This window comes from Lycorma delicatula, chromosome 3, assembly GCF_047948215.1.
Source record: "Lycorma delicatula isolate Av1 chromosome 3, ASM4794821v1, whole genome shotgun sequence".
Lineage (NCBI taxonomy): Eukaryota > Metazoa > Arthropoda > Insecta > Hemiptera > Fulgoridae > Lycorma > Lycorma delicatula.
Genome location: NC_134457.1, coordinates 43,050,106 through 43,071,344, shown reverse-complemented (window position 1 = coordinate 43,071,344; position 21,239 = coordinate 43,050,106).

Here is a 21,239-nt window from a genome sequence, read left to right as displayed (position 1 = left end):
GCAGGTGACTGAAACTTTGTGCTTATAAACTACAGCTACTCCGTGAAATTAAACCTAACGATAAGCCACAAAGAGTTCAATTTGAAACGACCATTTTAGACCTAACTTCTACTGACGAATACTATCTGCAGCGCATTTCGTTTCCTGATGAAGCAACCTTTCACGTTCACGGAGCGGTGAATCGCCTTAACTGTTGAATATTGGGCTCAGAAAATCCATAGAATTAGTGGAATTTGCAGCTGTATAAAAGTGTCTGGTTAGTATCACGCATAATCGACATTTTTCCCTATGAACAGATTATTACAAAGCCGTAGTGTAGTCGAAAAAATTAAAGAATTTTTCCACGTAATTAAAAACATGGTGAACCTAATTTTTCAACAGGATGGAGCCTCTTCACATCATGCACAATTTTTGCAGATTGGATTCAACGATATGTTCCAGTAGACCGGACAGGCAGAGAATAACTTGGTTACCGCCAAGTTCCGATTAGATGCCGATGGATTTCTTCTTTTTGGGCTACTTAAAAGAAATTATATAACAAGAAAAAATCCAGTCATTGACTAACTGCACCGACGAATCCTCGCCTGTGTGTGAAATAAGTTGGATTATCGGTTTGACGTCTATATGGATTGTGAACGACGCTGATATTCAACCTTAAGAAGTAAAAAAGTTTTTTCATATTTTACTTTCATGTTCGATTTACAAAAACAGATACATTTGTAATTATAAAGGTAATAAAGTAAAATTAATTTAAAGCCGCGAAGTTCTTTTTCTGATACCCTTAATTTATATGTATTAACATAAAAAAAAAAAAACAAAATTAGAAGGAAAACAATATTGCACATAAAATATTACCTTTAAAAAACAAGATCAGATTAAAACATACATATTAAAAAAAAATAAATAAAAATTAAAAAAAAAATTGTTACACTGTACTATATAAAAGAAATTATGTTGATTACTCGTATTATTACAAAATAAACAATAATAACAATTACTATTATTATCTCAATAATAATAATAATTTTAAACAAAACAAAATAACAAAAACATTCAAGAGAATTCAATTTACTTTATATTAAATTTATTTGTTCATGATAGGGTTATTTTAATAAAATGGATTGTATATATACGTATAAAAGAGAAAAACGTATATTATTAGTATTGTACAGATTTCGATAGCGCTGCTTTGTTCTCATATCCGTATACACTATAGTAGCCCTATATGTACGTATATAAATATATATATGTACATATATATATATATATAAATAAGCTAATAACACTCCAGCGACTTCATTAAATTTCATTAGTTTGTGTAAGCCTGGTAAAATAATAATATATGTGTACATTCACTGGCAACGTTTATTATATCGTAACAAACCAATCTTTAATGTGTTATGATATTAATTGCTTTACACAAATTTTATTAGATAACTTACGTTTAATGTTTATTCATTCGACCGAGCGGATATAGACCGAATCGAATCGGATAAAGCTGGTTGTTAGTTATCTATCGAAAACAAAATAAAAAAAATTCTAATAACAATTTAAGTCAAGTGTTTTAAAACAGTACAGTCAAGTGTTATTTTAGTTTATACCCCCTTCCCATAAATAATGATTTGTTAAGGATTAAAAATGGATTCGAACCGTGAGCCGGATTCGATTAAATCGCGCGTTGAGGACGTTAATTCTGATTACGATCAGAAGCCATTAATAATTAGCACTACTGCGTTAATAACCCTGCTCGGGGGGGTTTGTACGCATGAATCATATTATTGGCTACGGCATAAACATATGCATATTAACACAGATACAGATTAACTGTTACTGCTGCATCGAAATACACCCGACTACAGTACTGTTATACCAGCGGTCGTATAACCGGCAGTCCTATATAATGTTATGTACTGAAGCCGTGCCTATGTATATGTATACCGTAGTCGAATACCTACGTTGCATATATATTCCTGTTCTACAAAACGAAATCCAACAATGTAAACAAACAAATCGATTATCACAAATCTCCACAAAACTAGCAATGTTAACACATATTTTTTATTTCATCAAATAAAATCATCAATACGGCATTTTTCCTTTTCGATTAAAAAATGCTGCGATATTAACTGAAAGTATCCCAAACAGACGAATGTAATTAACATTTAACCGCTCACATCAATAAGTGGGAAAATTACTTTTTTATCCTAACAGCCATTAAATTTATAATTAAAAAAAATAAATTAGTTATTTTAAATCAGCAAAACTGAGATTAAAAATGTAATTTTACTAAAGTTTTATTGTTAGAATAGATTAAAAACTGCGTATTTAAATACATCCTAAATTTTTGTCAAAAATATTCTGAAATTTAACTTAACTCCGATCAGAGGAAAAGTAAATTCCTTTTTGTCGTAAATATTACAAAAAACTATTTTTTGCAAAGAGAAAATTTATTTACAAACACTTTTAAAGTTCATAAAATCTTTATAATATAAATATATTAAAGTAATTAAAAATTTAATAGGCATACATTACTCCCAATTCAGTGAAATAAAAGACCTGGAATGCACGTACATTAATATATATTACTGCAGTCGTTATTTTTAATTAGGACCAATTAATATTCTGTTGCTCATAGTTTTTATAACCAAACAGAATCATTTTTAGCGGCTCTAGCTAAATTGATTAAAAAATTGAATAAATTTAGCTAGATCCGCGGGAAACAATTTTTTTTTTCTGAATAAATTTTAGGATTTACAAAAAAGAGAAGACCACTAGCTTATTTTTTAAAAAGACGACCATATTTTTTTGAATTGAAAAAACAATTTTACGGTATGAACTTGTATTCAGTTTAAAATCAAAAGATTCTATCTTCGGTTACGTAATGTACTATCGTGAAGTTTTTTTCACGAATCAGGGTACCACAGTTTTCAAAATATGGGTTAGACTGCGAGCGCCGTTTGGGGATATGACGTACCCAAGTTTTTCACGACCGGACCAGAAAATTTACAGGAAGACGAGAAGTTATGGAAAACGAGTCACAATAAGCGTCAAAGGACAAATGTGAAAGCCAGTTATATTCGATCGATCCGTGACTCCATTAAAGACGATCGAAACATCTCGGTTTATGAACTACTATATGAAACTGCTACAGAAGTGAGTGTACTAGTAAAGACAGTTACTTTTATACGGATCTGAATACTAGATCGTGAATACCGGAATTCTTTGGTGGTTGGCTTTCAATTAACCACACATCTCAGAAACGGTCAACCTGAGACTGTACAAGGCTATACTTCATTTACATTCCTCTTCTGAAGTAATATCTTACGGTGATTCCGGAGGCTAAACAGAAAAATAAAGTGGTTACCAGTCATTGAATTGGTCATTTCATTGTTACAAAGCATCTCGGATTCCGCAGTCTAAACGAGCTGGGTTCCATGACTTGACCCAAAATCGGAAATAGAACTGACAGGAATTTGCCAAAGGCTCCTGAATTGATTTCGACTTGAACGAAATAATTTTTATATTGAATAGTCACATGTGATGAAATATGGGTCCTTCATTCCACTCTCAAGAAAATCGGTGATATGGAGGGGCGTCGAAGTAGAGAGCCTTGCCCTGCAAATATGAAAATGCGTCCATTTTCACCAGCTGGAGATCGTTTTTTAGAACTGGAAAGCCATATTCCACGTTGATTCTTTGCACTGTAAAGCTACGTACTACTGCCGGGGGATCTTGGACTAAAATAAAATCGCCTACAAAAACAAAAGACATCATTAGGCAATATGAGATGTGCTTCTCCTTCAAGTTGTCTCACCTCACACACAGCCGTTAGCACTCTGAGTAAAATGAACGAAATTTACCGGAAAACATATTCCATATAGTCCAGACTTATTTATTGCAATTTCCTTTTATTTGAGTCAATTGGCTCGAACATCCTCAAATGTTTTATGAAGAAGGGATCCAATGGCTCCCCCACTCGTCGAGAAACATATATAGAACTTTAGGGGAGATTCGTAGAAAAGGAATAAATATGTTTTGGATTTAATTAATTATTAATAATAAATGTTAAAAAAGAAGTCCGGTTTATAATGAGTTGACCTAGAACATGAAAATTTGCAATTTCATACTAATTTCATTATTTTTATAAGTCTTGTAACTGACACGGGTACATCCAAAATCAAAAAAAAACTTTTCCATTTTTTTAAAATATTCCTTATTTTGGTTATTAGAATTCATATATTTTTTTCTTTTTTTTCTGACAGAAACATTTTTTTTTAGGGGATAGGGTGATTAATTCACCGTTACATAAATTGAATCCGACATAAGTTTCTAAATTATAACTATTGTAATTAATGTTAATTATATTTTTGACAGGCGTCCACCAAATTATTATGATTCCAAACAAAAATAATGAAAAGAAATTCATTGACCACAGGACAATCAGTTTAATGAGTCCTTAAAGTTACTTCCCCCTTAAATCTAATTTTAACCACACATAACTGTATATATAAGAAATTAGAAAATGATTCAGCTGACTTAACGGTTTGGATTTCGTAAAGAACTCGGTGCTAGGTTTGATTATATTGTTTAGTTTAAATATATTGTTTCAAAGTTGTCTTGAAACGAACAAGGATGTTGTCGAATAACTAACCGCCTTGGTGTAATATCTCAGTTGGGTGTATATATTCTACATCATAAATTCGCTGGTTCATATTTATAAGAAATAAGGTCATTGTCCAGTTCATGGTTAAATATAATTTTTAATACGTCGTAATGATCATTATATCTTTAATATTTATTTTAAGTTTTATATGAATTATATCATATAAATATTACATTGTCGATGAAGATATGAGTTGAAAAGTAAATTTAGACTGAACAATAAATTAATAATTAGAAAAATAATAAATATAAAATATGAGCTGGTGAAATAGGCCAAATGAATATAAAAAAATCTTTTTACTTTTACAAATGAATAAGGACGAGACAGTTTATCTATTATGAGAAGACATTTGACAAAGTTCGAAATTATTTGCCGATTGAAATTCTTAAGAAAAAACGGTTGGATGTGTGTGATATTAACATCATTAGAAATTTATACTTAAATTAAAATTTTGCTATTATAGGAGGTAATTAAATACCTCAAAGCATTGAGATTAAGGAGGGATGCGACAAGAATGTCTTCTTTGTCCTTTGTTCTTTAAAGTATACTCAGAGATTATTATGAAGGAATTATTTCACAATGAATCCTCTGAAATTTTGATGAGTGGTACACCAATTACTTAAGGTACCTTAGGGTACCTTAAGGTAAGATGATACTGTTCTACTACTCGAAAGTATTGAAGATTTACAAAGAAATGAACAGAAATTGTATAAGTTTTATCTTAGCTTATTGGCCAAAAATTAATTTAAAGAAAGACAAGTTTACCGTTTTTTATAAGTACTCCAGAATATGTGGCTACTTTAGCTACAGCCGGTTAAGCTATTGAAAGGGTTTATAAGCACAAATATTTCTAAACTATAATTGTTGACAGGGTGGAATGTATGAAAAAACTGAAACCTAAAAATTGCTCGTAATTCTTTAATGAATGTGAAACAATAAACAGTTAAACAAATTTCTTTTAAAATAAGCAGTTAAACATCGTCCTTAAACTGCGCATGTTATGATGATACGTTTTCTCTGTCTTTCTGAATGGTTTATAGGCTGCTACCATAACTAAGGTAATGATGAAAAAGATTGATGTATCTGAGATGTGGTTATAAATTCAAATACTTCGAATATCATGCCTTTAAAGGATTCAAATGAAAACATTTTGCATAGATTCGACAAGGAAATGGAATCTATAACCGAAATTAAAGCAAGGAAATCGTCATATTTAGGTCATGTTATGAGAGGATAAAGATACCAGTTATTACGTATAATTTTTCAAGAGAAAAATAATGGGGGAAAAAAGTGTAGATAAAAGACGTATATCGTGGCTCCAGAACTTCAGGCAGTGGTTTCACAACTGCTCATTAAGGGACGTTTTTAGAGCCACGATTTACAAATTGCAGATAGCTAAGTTGATCGCCGATCTCTGAAAGAAGATGGCAGCATCTTAAGAAAAATTATGTTGTTAGATTTATTATTATAATGACAAAATCTTTCGATATAGACCTACCTATTGAAATATTTTAAAACCTTTATAACAATCATAATTTGGGATTTTTTAGTAGTCTAATTAGTTTTGACACCCTGATTATGTAAATATTTTATTGAATTTTATTTTATACAAAAAGATATTCTCTACACCGAAGTTCCTGGGTTCGATTCCCAGATAAGGTATTTACATTTTTTTACGAGTGAATCCCTAAATAAGTTGTTAACAACCTTACCCTATTGTTGTTGATTTGAACTAAAAATAAAAAAAAATATAATAAAAAACTAAGCGTATTTTTGCGATCAAACCTCCTAACGATCACGCACCCATAGTCCTGAGTTTTTTCTTTTCCAAACTTCTTTCATTTTTCCCCTTAATTTATCTCTTCTATTTTCGGTTCATCCACTGTGTTTCTTTATCTGTTTCTTAGGAAATTTAGATTCCCCCATTAGTTTTCTTAAAGACTGTATAGAAAATTATGTCTTTGGAAAAATTTAACAAATTTAATTTATTTTTTTTCAATTTCTTTAAACCACCTTATTTTGATTTTACTTTAAAGTTAAATATTTGTTTTGTTAATCTAGTTTCATCCATGTTGTATGTGACCATAGAATTTTAGTTTCTATAATGCCTTCTACATTATATATTTAATTTTATTCAAAACAAAAATTTATGCCCTAAATCCACAATAAATGCTATTAATTTTGTATTATTAACTTTATTTTAAATAGCTGTCTTATTACAATTAAATGTCAATGTGCAGTCTGTTCTCTTGGAACAATGAACAGGTGTGTTGAATGTTTATAATTGATTTGAAGGCGATAAAGTCCAATTAACTTCTCTTTATTTCATTAACACTCTGTAAACAGCTACTGATTGATGATAATAGTAAATGAACTTTGTGTAGCTTGTTAAGAAATGCAATGCCTGACCGGGACTCGCACCTAGAACCTCCGGATGAAATGCAGAGTTGTTACCACTCCACCACGGAGATCAGCTTAAATAATAATAATAATTATTATTATGTACTGAAAAAGTTTTCATCGTTTATCTTTTCTTCTTTTAATTTATTACTTTGAATTTTATTTGATTTTTTATAAAAAAAACAAATTTTTTATTAAAAAATTTATCAATTTATTATTAAAATATTTATTTATTTATTATTAATTTATTTATTTTTTTTATAAAAAATCAAATTTTATTTGATATTTTTATAAAATAATTATAATGCTATAGCTTAACATTTGTTTCTTTAATCGAAAAAAATGAGTATGATCTAGTTTATTAATAAAACATAAAACTCTAATCGATCTTCAGATAATAATAATAGTAAAGTAATTGTAATATAAGCGTGTTTCACTAGATAACAACTACAATCATGTATTCTTAGAAGAAACAATTCCGATATAAAACGAAAGAAAGAAAAAAGGTAAATGACGGGTGTTATAGAAATAAGAGGGAAGTCTTACAAAAGACAAGAAATAGCTAACGAGATTTTGCGTCTTGAAGAACAATGAGCAGTAATTTTTGGATAGAGAACCGGTAGAGAATGGAAAAGGATGAGCTTAGAATGGAGAATAAATTAGGGCATAATTAGAGCCTCGGATTGTGGAAAACAGCGGGCGAACGAAAGAGGCGCGGGCCGGATAATTAACGATCGACCCCCAAAAAGCCGTGTAAGAAGTTTCTCTCACTCTAACGAGAATTACTTCGCTTCCCTTGATAAGACTATTAATACTGTGCACCTAAGAATTTGTCTTGGCAAAAGAGACTTTTATTTCACTACAACATTGCCAAATCCTTAGTCTTGTTTTATTACAATTCTATCAAGATTAATTTTCACCAATAAATTATTTCATTTTATAAAATAAGGGAAAAACGGATTTATTTTACATATAACGAATTAAAAAATTCTCCAATTTTTATATTTCTTTATAAACTGAATTATCCTGTGTTTTTTCCGAGTATATTTTTTTTCATCTATGTAGAACGATACCCATCAACGAAAATTCTGAAAAAAATATTTCATAAGAATCTTTCTTCCGTTACTTTTCCGAATATAGTTATACTGTATAACAATATAAGGAAAAGTACGCTGATGGGTTTTGTTTTGGATATCGTGTTTTTACAAATCTTAACATTTCATCTTTCCCTCTTACCAAAAAATACAATTTTTAGCAATGAAAAATATTAAAATCCGGAAACATGTATGCATTAAGTACTTATGTATGCTAGTCTGTTTTTTATCGGTATCTCCAGATTGGATAGACTGATTTAAGTGAAATTTGCCAGATTAAATTTAGTTTACCAAAAATGTCACAAATAGAAAGGCATGTAGGGTTGATAGTTTGAATGGGGCATTATTTAGATACGGCGGTCTTTTTGACAAACTACGATTTCTGCACTTTGTAAATATATGTTCGGAAAATGCTCGCATACTTCAAGAAGGGTTGCTATCATTGGTTCAGCTTATATTTAAAAAAGAGGAAGGAATAAATGGTACAGTTATCATTGAATATTTTTATTGCGTGCTTTTAACACGTCGGTGCAGGCTATATTCGAAGTGACAGTGATGGAAGAACAAAGAAGTTTTCGTGCATTAAGAGATTTTCGGTTCATGCATTAACGTTTTCATTTGTTGCAAATTACTGAAAAAAAAGGAAATTTAAATTCGAAATTCATATAGCGTTTCTTAACAAAGAATAACGTTTGACAAAGATAAAAGAAAATTACTTGGAAAATTTTAATTAATAATGGTTTTAACTTTACATGCTATTAAACATGTAACGTTAATTAAAGTTATAAAGAATTTGTATACTGGTATTGCTGCAAAGAAGGTCAGTAGAAAAAAATGTAAATATGAATTTAAAAGATCAACAAGGATGTCCTTTGTCATACTGTTATTTAATCTATATTTCAGTGATCTGCTCTGTTTCCACTGAAACAATAAGTGTTTCTGAGCATTCTAATTGAGGATATTTATATTAATGCAGTAGTGTTTGCTGATGATCTGATTATTTTAAGTGAGAATGAATAAAAGTGATCTGCAATTGTCTATTTAAATTCAACAAGATATCTAAAGGTCTTAATTGAAAACTGTCTTTGAAGAAATCTAAGGTGATAGCTTTTAAGATAAAAACCTATTATCAAAAATTGTATTAGAAAATGAAGATCAAGAAAAGGTCAGCTCTTTTTAAATACCTAGGTGTTGTATTCATCTCATTATGGAAACAACGACCTTAAAATAAAACTAATCACTTTAGGTCGGTGTGTGGAACTATAAAGCAAAACCAAAAGAATAAGGCAAGAGCTGCCAGCCAGCTAAAACTGTATATGACAATGCTATGCTAGTGCTTTTATATGGTTGGGAAACGTGAGTTTTAATATTTAAAGATCTGAGCTCCATATAGGCTGTCGAGATGTCTTTTCTGCGGGGTATCAAGGGTGAATCACGTCTGAAAAGAATTAGAAACGAATATTTTTGAAAAGATTCAAGCATAGTTTCTATCCTTTTTTTCTCCTCCTTCCTTCCACTCAACCCTCCCACCCAAGGCCGTACTCACTGTTAGCATAACTCAGCCTTAGGGGGGGGAGTGCCTTTGCTTCTAACCACCCGAGTGGCCACACTGGGTCCAGCTATGCACCACCCGGATAGCCAGAACTAGGTTTTCCCACTACCTGGCCTCAAGCTAGGGTTCCGCGAAGGGATGCCCCCATCGGGTCTGTGGTCTTTTAATACCACCGTTTTTCCCAAGTACCCTAGCTCACTTCCAGAAGAAAGCTATTTTTCCTACTACCCTCCTGCCGCTGCAGATCCTGAAGCACCTTCGTTGACAAGATACAGATAATAACGCCGTCAAAGTCCACCTTTCTGTAGCCTAACCCACCACATTTCATACATTTGGACCTCTCTCTGCAGTCAGAGGCCCGATGACCACCTCCGCCACAGTTAAAACACGCATCCGACCTATCAGGGCCACTGCAATTGGCAGCAATGTGGCCCACCTTCAGACACCTGTAGCATTTTGGTTCCTCATGCCTAATGATAACACTACATAGGATCCAGCCCATCTTTATCCTTTCTGCTTTCACCAAACGAGTTGCCACTGCATACGGTAGCGCTGAAGTGGCATTCTTCGTATTACCATACGCTGGCTTGAGAGATGTCTCCCTCGCCTCAACCCCACTGTCTCCAGCAACCTCTCATATAGCCGACAGTATCATCGTCTCCGTGGTGCTCCTCAAGGTGTTTGATATGAACACACACGGGTTTACTCCTCGTTCCCTTAGCAACGTCAACACTCTCTAATTTGGCCTTAACTCGTTGGTGCACTGCCTCTACTTGCTTAATCGGTCCTTTAAGCAGTATATGTACCGCTTCTCCCAGTCCCTTTTTAATGGAAAGAACATCCTCCAGATATTCCATAGTAACCTCTTTCTTCACCTTCCGAGGGAGTACCACGTAAGAAGTCCCCCCAGATTTGAGAACAGTCGTGCCCGAACCTTCAACCACTCGTATCGGCCCACGTCGGCAACCTATCCTCCTCAAAGTAAATAAAACTCTTACCACCCTTGACAAGATTTGTTGTGAATACAGGATAACAGAATATCCAAAAAAACCTTAACAACGAATCGGTTGGAAGAAGATCAAAAGGAACTTAGAAGAAATGGAGGAATGGAACAGGTCCTAAACCCAAACCGAATACAATTTAATTTTGGTCACAGTTGGTCAAGGAGGCAAGGAGACACGAACTTTATGGATTTCGTATCTCAAATTTTACTCATTTGCTAGATTAATGTTTTCAATTAATTCCTAACGGTTATAGATTTTTCTATGTTCACATGATCGACTTCAAAATCAAAACGCTGGACAAATCAAATAAGCCGACCAACTGAATGATCTTAGTGAAAATACTGAAATCACATGCGGTCGCGTCGGTTTTAATCCAATATTTAACATCTCTAGAGATTACTGTAAATATGAAACTAGAAAGAGTTAACGCTTTTTGAAAACCAGGATGGCTAATAAATCTTAAAAAAAGTTTTAATCTTCTTAGCCACTGAAAGAGCACCAGCTCTGGTCTCTGTGTTTTTCCCAAACATTTTAAATTTAAGACTCACCAATTTCTTTCTAAAGTTAAATAGTTCTTCACAATGACCATAATTGATAGATCTGTGTGGTGTATATTGCTTTAATGCTCATAAAGTTAATCATTTGTAATATCTTGTAAATTATTATCTACATATATAAAAATGTTAAGTTCCTTTGTGTACGCTTCAAAAACTCAAAATGGTCTGTACCGATTGAGCTTAAATTTTAGCACGATATATAACCCACATCAAATATTGTTTTCATCTATTTTTAATAAATCTATCTATCTATTTTTAATTTGTACATTTTTAATTCGGAAATGTAAACAAAGGAAAACCAATCTGATCAATGCAAGATGGCCGCTGTCAAACACAACGACCAAATTTCTTTGAATTATATTTAACAGCTAAAACATCTGTATTTTATTTTAAAAAAACACGATAAAAAAAAATTTAGCACGATATATAACCCGCATCAAAGATTGTTTTCATCTACTTTTAATAAATCTATCTATCTATTTTTAATTTGTACAGTTTTTTAATAAATAAGAGCTAATAAATCAGATGGAAATGTAAACAAAGGAAAACCAATCAGATCAATGCAAGATGGCCGCTGTCAAACACAACGACCAATCACAAAGAGCCCGTATGGCCGTTGCCAATGTAAACAAAATCACAACTGATTAAGTAACAAATTTCTTTGAATTATATTTAACAGCTAAAACATCTGTATTTTATTAAAAAAAAAAAAAACACCAAAACATAAAGAAAAGCCACCAAGAAGGATGAATTACACTAAATAAATTAAAACACCCAACTTTCTTATAGCCCAGATAGACTTAAGACTATGCAAACAAAAAAAGTAGAAATAACCAAATACACAGAAAATAATATCCCTACATAATGACCAAAAAATCCTTTGTTAGGTTAAATATTCACTTTTGTCTGAATTTACAGAAGGCATTTACAACGAAGCATTGATAAATATTGAAGACAAGTGCTTAGCTAATGTAAATAAAGTTCTTAATCAATTGGTAATGCCAGCACCCACCCGAGCTGCGATTGCTTCATTTGATGTGGATTTACGCCGTGAACAGAGTTACAACATTGGTGATCTTCAGTCATATGTCCAGTCAAACATTCCCAAATTAACGCGTGAACAGAAAGGCATTTATGATCGCATAATGCAAATGATGAATGACGGAGTTGGGGGGACCTTCTTCTTGGATGCGCCAGGAGGAACTGGGAAAACATTCCTCATTAGATTGATTCTAGCAACGGTTCGATCAAAAAATGTCATAGCCTTAGCTCTTGCTTTGTCTGGAATAGCTGCGACATTGTTACCAGGTGGAAGGACTGCGCATTAAGCTCTGAAGTTGCCATTAAACATGCAAATTATCGAGACTCCCACGTGCAATATTTCCAAAGCATCCTGTATGGGAAAAGTATTACAAAAATGTAAACTCATTGTTTGGGATGAATGCACGAGGCACATAAAAAATCGCTTAAAGCTCTTGATCGATCATTACGAGATTTGCGTGGAAACGTTCAACCATTTGGGAATGCTTTGATATTGCTCGCAGGAGATTTTAGGCAAACATTGCGTGTAATTTCTTGATCGACACCAGCAGACGAAATAAATGCTTGCCTGAAATATTCAACACTGTGGTGACACGTACGTACATTGCAGTTGACTACGAATATGCGTGTCCAGTTGCAGAATGATCCATCAGCTGAGGTATTCTCACGACAGTTACTGGACATTGGAAACGGACAGCTGCCAGTCGATGAGACGTCTAGACGAATATCATTTCCTGATAATTTTTGTAATTTAGTAACATCGAAAGAAGAACTGATCGAAAAAGTATTTCCTGATATTCAAATTAATCATAGAAATCCCGATTGGCTCAGTGAACGAGATATCCTTGCCGCAAAGAATAAAGATGTCTATCAACTTAATAATGTTATTCAATCCAGCATTCAAAGTGAGGAAATTACATATAAGTCGATAGACACCGTTGTGGAAGCAGATGAAGTAGTTAATTATCCAACGGAATTTTTAAACTCACTTGATCTGCCAGGGATGCCACCACACATATTAAAATTGAAAATAGGTGTGCCAATTATCCTGTTGCGGTATATTAATCAACCAAAACTCTGCAACGGCACGCGACTTGCAGTTAAGAAATTGATGAATAACGTAGTGGAAGCAACGATTTTAACGGGGCCTTTCAAAGGTGAAGTTGTCCTCATTCCTCGAATACCCATGATCCCGACCGATACACCATTACAATTTAAAAGATTGCAATTCCCAATTCGATTGGCATTTGCAATCACAATCAATAAAGCTCAAGGTCAATCTTTGGAATTGTGTGGTTTAGATTTAGATGTAGATTGCTTCTCACATGGACAACTGTATGTGCGTGTTCCCGAGTCGGCAAACCAGATAGCCTTTATACCTACGCAGACAGTGGAAAAACAAAAAATATTGTATATCCACAAGTATTGCAAAATTAAACTTCTATGAAACGTATGCTTTGTTTTGTTTCTCATTTCTCATCCATGCAACCACAATGTGCCACAGCGAAGCGTGGCGGGTACAGCTAGTATATACATATATATTATATAATATATTAATATTACATATTACAACAAAACTACAAATGTAAGACGATTAAAACCCTGTCTTGACAATCACTGAATTTTGACTAAACACCATAAATAAATTATAAAATTTTAAAAAATAAGAAGCGAAGAACGATCAATTTCTGATGATGTTTGTCTGGCTACTCAAAGAGCCGTGCAAAATACATTTTTACCCGTACGAAGGATAACCTGCTGTAACTAATAGTTTTAAGATGGAGGCCGACTATTTTGAAATCCGCATTCATCAGATCACTCAAAGTTTCGGGCCCTTACTCATCAAATATTTTTTCTAAAGAAATTACAATACACTGATAATTTTTATGAATTGAACAGGCTTTAATTTTTATTTCTCATTAATATTCTTAAAAGCATGAGTTTAATGAACACATAGATATGAGCGACAAATTTAACATGAAAATTAAACTTTAGCAAAATCATCGTTTTAAAGAGGAAGAAAATTTGTGTGAAACCAGTTTTGGATCATCTTCCACTTTCTCTTCGAACATCACGCGCTTTACAACTTACGCTTGAATTTCATAATAGAGTCACTTTTAATCAAGCGTTGTGAGTGAATGGACTGTCTGATCGCAATAAATTTAATGAATTTTGAAATACTATTAAAAAAAAACCAAATAAATTAGTGAAAATAAATATAGATACGTTTTTTTTCATTTGTGTAACGTTAGTAAACATTTCTTTTTTTTCAGAATGTCGTAATATTTACCAATAAATAGACCAAAACATAAAAATCGAAAAAATGCTGCTCACACACTGAATGAGAGCTTTAGACAGCGAAAGAAACAGTGCCGAGCAGCCGGTATTTTTCAACTCGTTTTTAACGATGTCAGTTGACAGTTATAACAAAAAATTATGAAAAAAATGTTAGATTTGCTACATAGGATAATGAGATAATAATCGATCAGAAAATCGACTATTATTAAATGGTTTTAAAGTAATAGACGCTTCGCAAATATGTTTAAAATAAATTTTGCCAGGCATGCGATGTTTATGATCGTTTATAGTTTCTCAAAAATGTAAAACAAATAAATTCGTTTGTAAGGGTTTTAAAAAAGCTTTTTTTATCGATCATACAAGGCATACTTTCATAAATATACTACTTCCGGATTTATGTAATGGCCTGATACAGCCTACCTAATTTATTTTATTTAAGAAACCAAATAAATAAATAAATTTGAAAATAAATAAAGGTAATAATTTTAAATTCTAATCCTTCGAAGAAGGTTACAATTTAAATTCTATTTTATTGTAAGGAAAGTTCGAAGAAATCGTTTCCCGACCTTTTATTTAACGAACAGCAAGTAAAAATGGATTACAATTAATTAATTCTATAATTAAATTTAATGAACTGAACATCATATTTAAGTACAGATAGGCTTAACTTGGCAGATTTAAATGGGACTGTACAATTATCGATCAATCGCAGATACCGAGTGATAGTCATACACAGTTGACTTTATAAATTGTGCTAGAAATATTTAACAGCCGTATTCATATTACTAGTATAAATTGAACGCTTTCTCAACATGAATATACCTATCCATTGTCTGTTATGAACAATCGATTTCAGCTTTTGACAGATAATATCAATACCTGAAACAGAATATATTTATTTAGTCCAAAGAGTTTAAACCTTTGTTCTGTCAGACAGAGAAATACTATTTTGCTATTAGTGTTTCTTTTTTAAATTAAGTTTTTTATTTTCCCGACTATACCGAAATATGCTACTACAGTAGTTATAACCGTAACGGGAAATAATATAAATCGATAAAAATAAAGGTAGATAAAAAAAAATCTAAAAAAATATTCTTTTTTAAGTTATGTGTCAAGGAGACGTTGTTAAAAAAAAATTGATTTAAATAAATTGTAAATAATCTGGAAAAAAATTTATTCCAATGCTCCCAAGTTCAGAGAATCTATCTTTGTCAGACGGATTTTTGTGGGTAGAAATTCCTATTCTAGCTACATATATACGAACGTATGTGTGTGTGTGTGTTGGCCTACATCAGAGAAAGAATGTATTCATTTTTTGTGAAAATTTGAAAAATGAGTAAGGTGATTTGGCTGAAATAAATTTTCATATCTTTAGTGGGGTATTTTAGTAAAAAATTTTCCTTACAAGAGTTGAAATTTTTTTTATCAGTATCACAACTTACAAAAAATTGTTGTTTAATATTCTCACTCTTCCCAAAAAAAAAAAACTGTATATATTTTCTAAAATACACATAATGACATCTAGTTGTGCACCTCCCCTTTTGATTGCAATCGACTGGCACCAAATGTGTACAAAAATTTCAAATTTAAAAAATTTGGATTTTGGACTTTTCTTAACTACACTAATAATCCCTGATTGAGAACTTTTCAATGATATATCATAAGTGATACTTATTTTCATTGGTCCCAGAGTTACAACCAAATAAAATTTTAATTATTGAAATATTTGGATCTTACAAGGCAAAGGCACATCGGTTCAAATCCAACTACACTCCTTTTTTTTAATTTTTTTTTTCCATTTATTAATAATTGTTAAACTCTGATTGTAGAAAAAAATGTCACAATAAGTAATATTTCAATAATAACAATAAAAAAATTATGCAAAAATATCAGAAGTTATTATTGAAATAAAATTATATGTACTTTTCATTTTAAAAAAATGTGTATATTAGTTTAATATGCGTACAAGGAAGTCATGTGGTGTCCACATCAAATTTTTTAATAGTAAAATTAATATTCAAAAAATAATATTGATATTTACAAAAAATGATTGAATATAAACTAAAATCGGAATTTAAAAAACAGGTTTTTTTTTAAATTATGGCAGCTCCTCATCAGGGGAGGGGTATCAAATTATTTTAGTAATTTTATTGTTTAAAAAATACGTTTTGAGCATTAAAGATTTGAAATTGCAAAAAAAGATTTTCATTTGAGGGTTCCCATATTGAAGGGGAAGCTCTCAGGTAAAATTAATTTTTAAGAAAACAATCTCTAAGAAGTTGTAATAAATTGAATAAAGAACTTTTTAAAATTGTTTAAAATATACATATACCCACAATTCTAAATAAACAATGTTGTAATTTTCTAGGAAGAGGGTGAAAATTTTCGGCAATTTTTTTTTTCAAAAAGTACTAAAGAGTAAGAAATGTAAAAAAATAAGATTTTTACATTTTAAATGCAATGGGTAACTTGCGAGATGTACTTAACTTTAAAATCAATTTAAAAGAAATTTTGTTTCGAAGACCTTTAGAATTGGATAGGCAGAAAGTTAGGGTAGTAGTTTGTTGTGATGAAGGTGTAGTTACCCACCGTTGCCTACCGGGTTGATCTAGTGGTGAACGCGTCTTCGAAAATCAGCTGATTTCGAAGTGGAGAGTTCCAACGTTCAAATCATAGTAATGGCAGTAACTTTTATACAGACATGAATACTACCGGTGTTCTTTGGTGGTTGGGTTTCAATTAACCACACATCTCAGAAATGATCGATCTGAGACTGTGCAAGACTACACTTCACTTAATCTTATACATCTCACCCTCATTCATCCTTTGAAGTAATACCTGACGGTGATTCCCGGAGGCTAAAAAGAAAAAAAAGTGTAGTTTGTTGTCAGTAATATACAAAATGTATATTAAAAACTCTCATTTAACTCCTTTTCTGAAGAAAAATATTACTAAAAATATACATGCCTAAATCCAAAATTTCAACATCCTACGGCTAATCGTTTTTGAGTTATGCGAGATACATACGCTCATACATACATACGTAAGTATAGACGTCACGCCGAAAAGAGTCAAAATGGATTCAGGGATGGTCAAAATGATGGATATTTCCGTTGAAATCTGAAAACTGAAATTTTTCGCGATCACAATACTTCCTTTACTTCGTACAAGGAAGTAAATAACCCTCTCGATACATGAAACCCCAAACTTTAAAAAAGTAGAAAACATATTTTTCGAAATTGTGATGCTAATATTTGATTATTGTTTTATTTTGTTGAATATCTTGGTATCAAAAATGAAAATATTTAAATATAATCAAGTAAGTAATCTTATATTTAATAAGTATAGAAATAATCAGTATACTCATTTATTTAATTACGTATAATAAAATTAAAAATGAATAATGTTACGTAAAAATATGAACAAAAAAGAATTCTAAATTTTGGTTATTGAACGCACTTTTTGAATTGAAATAATCAATTAATTAGAATAATCTTAATTAAATTAATTAATTAATTCAGTTTTGTCAAATTTGTCTAAAAAATTTAATTAATAAAGGAAAAATAAAAATAGACAAGAAACCGGAGTGTTAGTCTTGATTGATTGTAGCAGATTTAGCTACCAAAAAAATAATGTTACTAGCACCAACAAGAAGACTCTTTCCAGGAACACCAGCCCTAACTTCTTATTATTTTTAAAGTTTCTTCTTTTTTTATAAATAAGTTGGTCATAATAAATCGAAATTTATAAATTTTATACCTTCCATTCTTTGACATTTTCTATGGATTTTGTTCTCTACAGAAATTAACTAACCTTTTTATCTGTACCTACAGCTAACTGACCGACATAATCTCTTTATAAGCTTCTCGACACTTGGCCCGACTTAATTTTAAACATTCTCTTAATTTCAAAGGTTTCTATTTATTCCCCCTTTCTACACATATTCACTCGTGTTTATTCACAATAAAGCACTACATTCCACACTAACTGATAATTTAAAAAGAAGGAGCAGATTTTAAATATTTATTTCCAATGAATGATAATAGATAGACACATATGACACATCGCCGAATAGAGAAAAATTCAAAATTTTAAGTATAAGTTCCATTTAATGCCTACAGTGTCGCTGTGGTTTGTTTACTAGAAAATGGCAACACCACAGGAAAAATCGTCGTTTTGTGTGCTACAATATGCAAAGAGTGAATCCATTGTTTCAGTGTAGCGTACATTTCATTGCAAGTTCAACAATGAGCCGTTTCGATAAACAGATTTAAAATTCGTAGAAGAAATTCGTAAAAGTTGTTGCACATGCAAAGGGAAAAGCACTGATCGTCCTCGCGCGTCAGATGAAAACTTTGAGCGCATCCGAACAGCTTTTGAACGTTGCGCTAGGAAATCCACAAGCAGAGAACTTGGAATTCTGCAAACAACGTTATGGCGTGTGCTTAATTAACGTCTCTACCTGAAGCCGTATAAGTTGCAGTTACTTCAGACATTGTATCCTGGCGATCATGAAAAAAACACACAATTGACGCAATTCAATTGTGTTGAAGATGGAAGATGGTTTGGAAGAGGTAGGCAACGTAATCTTGTTCATCTTAAGTGACCTCCAAGGTCACTAGATCTTACCCCTTGCGATTTTTATCTGTGGAGGTACATAAAAGACAGCGTGTATGTACCACCTATGCCTGCTACTCTTCAACATCTGAGAAAATAAATTGTTACAGCAGTGAATTCAATAACCAGAGATGAGTTAATTCGTGGGTGGCAAGAAGTGGACTACCAATTCCAAGTTTGTCGAATAATGCTTATGTGGTGCTTATGTTGAATGCATAAAATAAAACCTTAGACTTCTCTCTACTCGGTGATGTATTACATGGGTCTCTATCAATTTTTGAGAAATAAATATTTAAAATCTACTCCTTCTTTTGAATAATTCTGTATATTTAAGAGTATAGTTTGAATTCTTAGATCCATGTTTGATATAAGAACGTCTTTTTTATACAAAACCTCTCCTTGCTTACATCAGTCTGCGTTATAAAAATTATAACTCGATGACTTTATAACCACGAAATTTTACTTTGTAACCAGAAAATTTTACTACCTAAATAATAAAATTCTGGATTTTTTGGTGGTGGTGGACCATAATTCTCTAATCTATTAATCATCTAACCTATTTAATTTCTGATTATTCTACCTTCTTTAAAATTTCCTTACGATTGTTTTACATTTCTTTACTTATAAACAGGTTTCACTAATAGTGTAAATTCTGAATCCTATAAGTCATGCCGCTCACAATTTTTTATAATTTATTTCTGTTTACTGCTAAAAGAATAGTCACTATAAATTTCATACCTTATCTTTCTTCCCATCAGGCAATTACTCCACTCTCAAATTTTTCTGTACCTTCAATTTCTGTATTCCTTTTTTATGTACAAAATGAAAAGTCGTATTAAATTTATTTAGTTATTTTATAAACCCTTCAACCACAGTTAATCACAATGATTTACTTACTATTAGTTGTTTACTTTCCAAAACAGATTATCATCTCATGAAGAAACGGAAAACTTAAAGAAATAAATAAAAAATTGTTTCAAACTATATGTTGGGGAAAAAATTAACAAAAAACAATTAGAAAAGAAGATTATTGACAGGAATTTTCAAGCAACTGAGATTATGTAAAACACACCTTATCCATGAAATGTATATGCTTATAATGTACCCTTTCAATTCACTAACCAAAGGAGTTTTAAATCTATCGGTACATTGTGTAAACAATTAAGGAAGATATTTAAAACAATTATTGTGATACTAAGTCTGTAGTACATTTTTATTTACTTATTTTTAAATAACTGGTTTTGTTTCTAGATATTTTTCAATACTGAAATGATTCTTGTTTCGAATTAAAATTGAAATACTTTTTTTTTCTCCTACGTTCTATTTTTAATAAGAGTCAATTTATTTTTAAAATTCTTTTTCGTATTCAGTCGACAGGTTATCTCAGAACTGAAATCTCTTTAAATTTTTGCAAAATATTATTTGTTTATTCACAATTTAATGGAGTTAACTAAAACAATTTTGTTTTGCGGTATCAATTGTATGTGTTTTATAATAATTTTTTTGGAAATACAATTCTGGGATTTATTTTCTTTAATTTTTAAATCAAAAACAATGTGAAACCTATTTACTCTTAAGTTCCAAGAATTTCGGTATTGTTTCATTTTACCCTCGGAAGCACGTCAGGAAGAAATTTTTCGTAAATTATAACTTAAAAACAAATCGTTTCCTGACTGACACTTATCTGAAATTTTTTTCTTTATTTTTAGTTGTCCTGAAATTCTTTGTTTTTTTTTTTTTTTGTGAAATACTCTATAAGTTTGGAAGAATATTTCATAATTTTGGAAGATATACCCGTAAATTTACAACCACATAACGTCTGCGAACATGTATTTGACATGTATTTACATATATTAAAATATAATAATTGATAAAAACCGCGCTTTATAAACAATTTCTAACAGGCTTATTTCAACAAATTAAAGGTTTATTAATGAAGAAGCCGATGGTTGTATGCGGTAATGCTTTGCTGTCATTCCAATATTGTTATATCACTTTGTTAAAGTCGGTTAC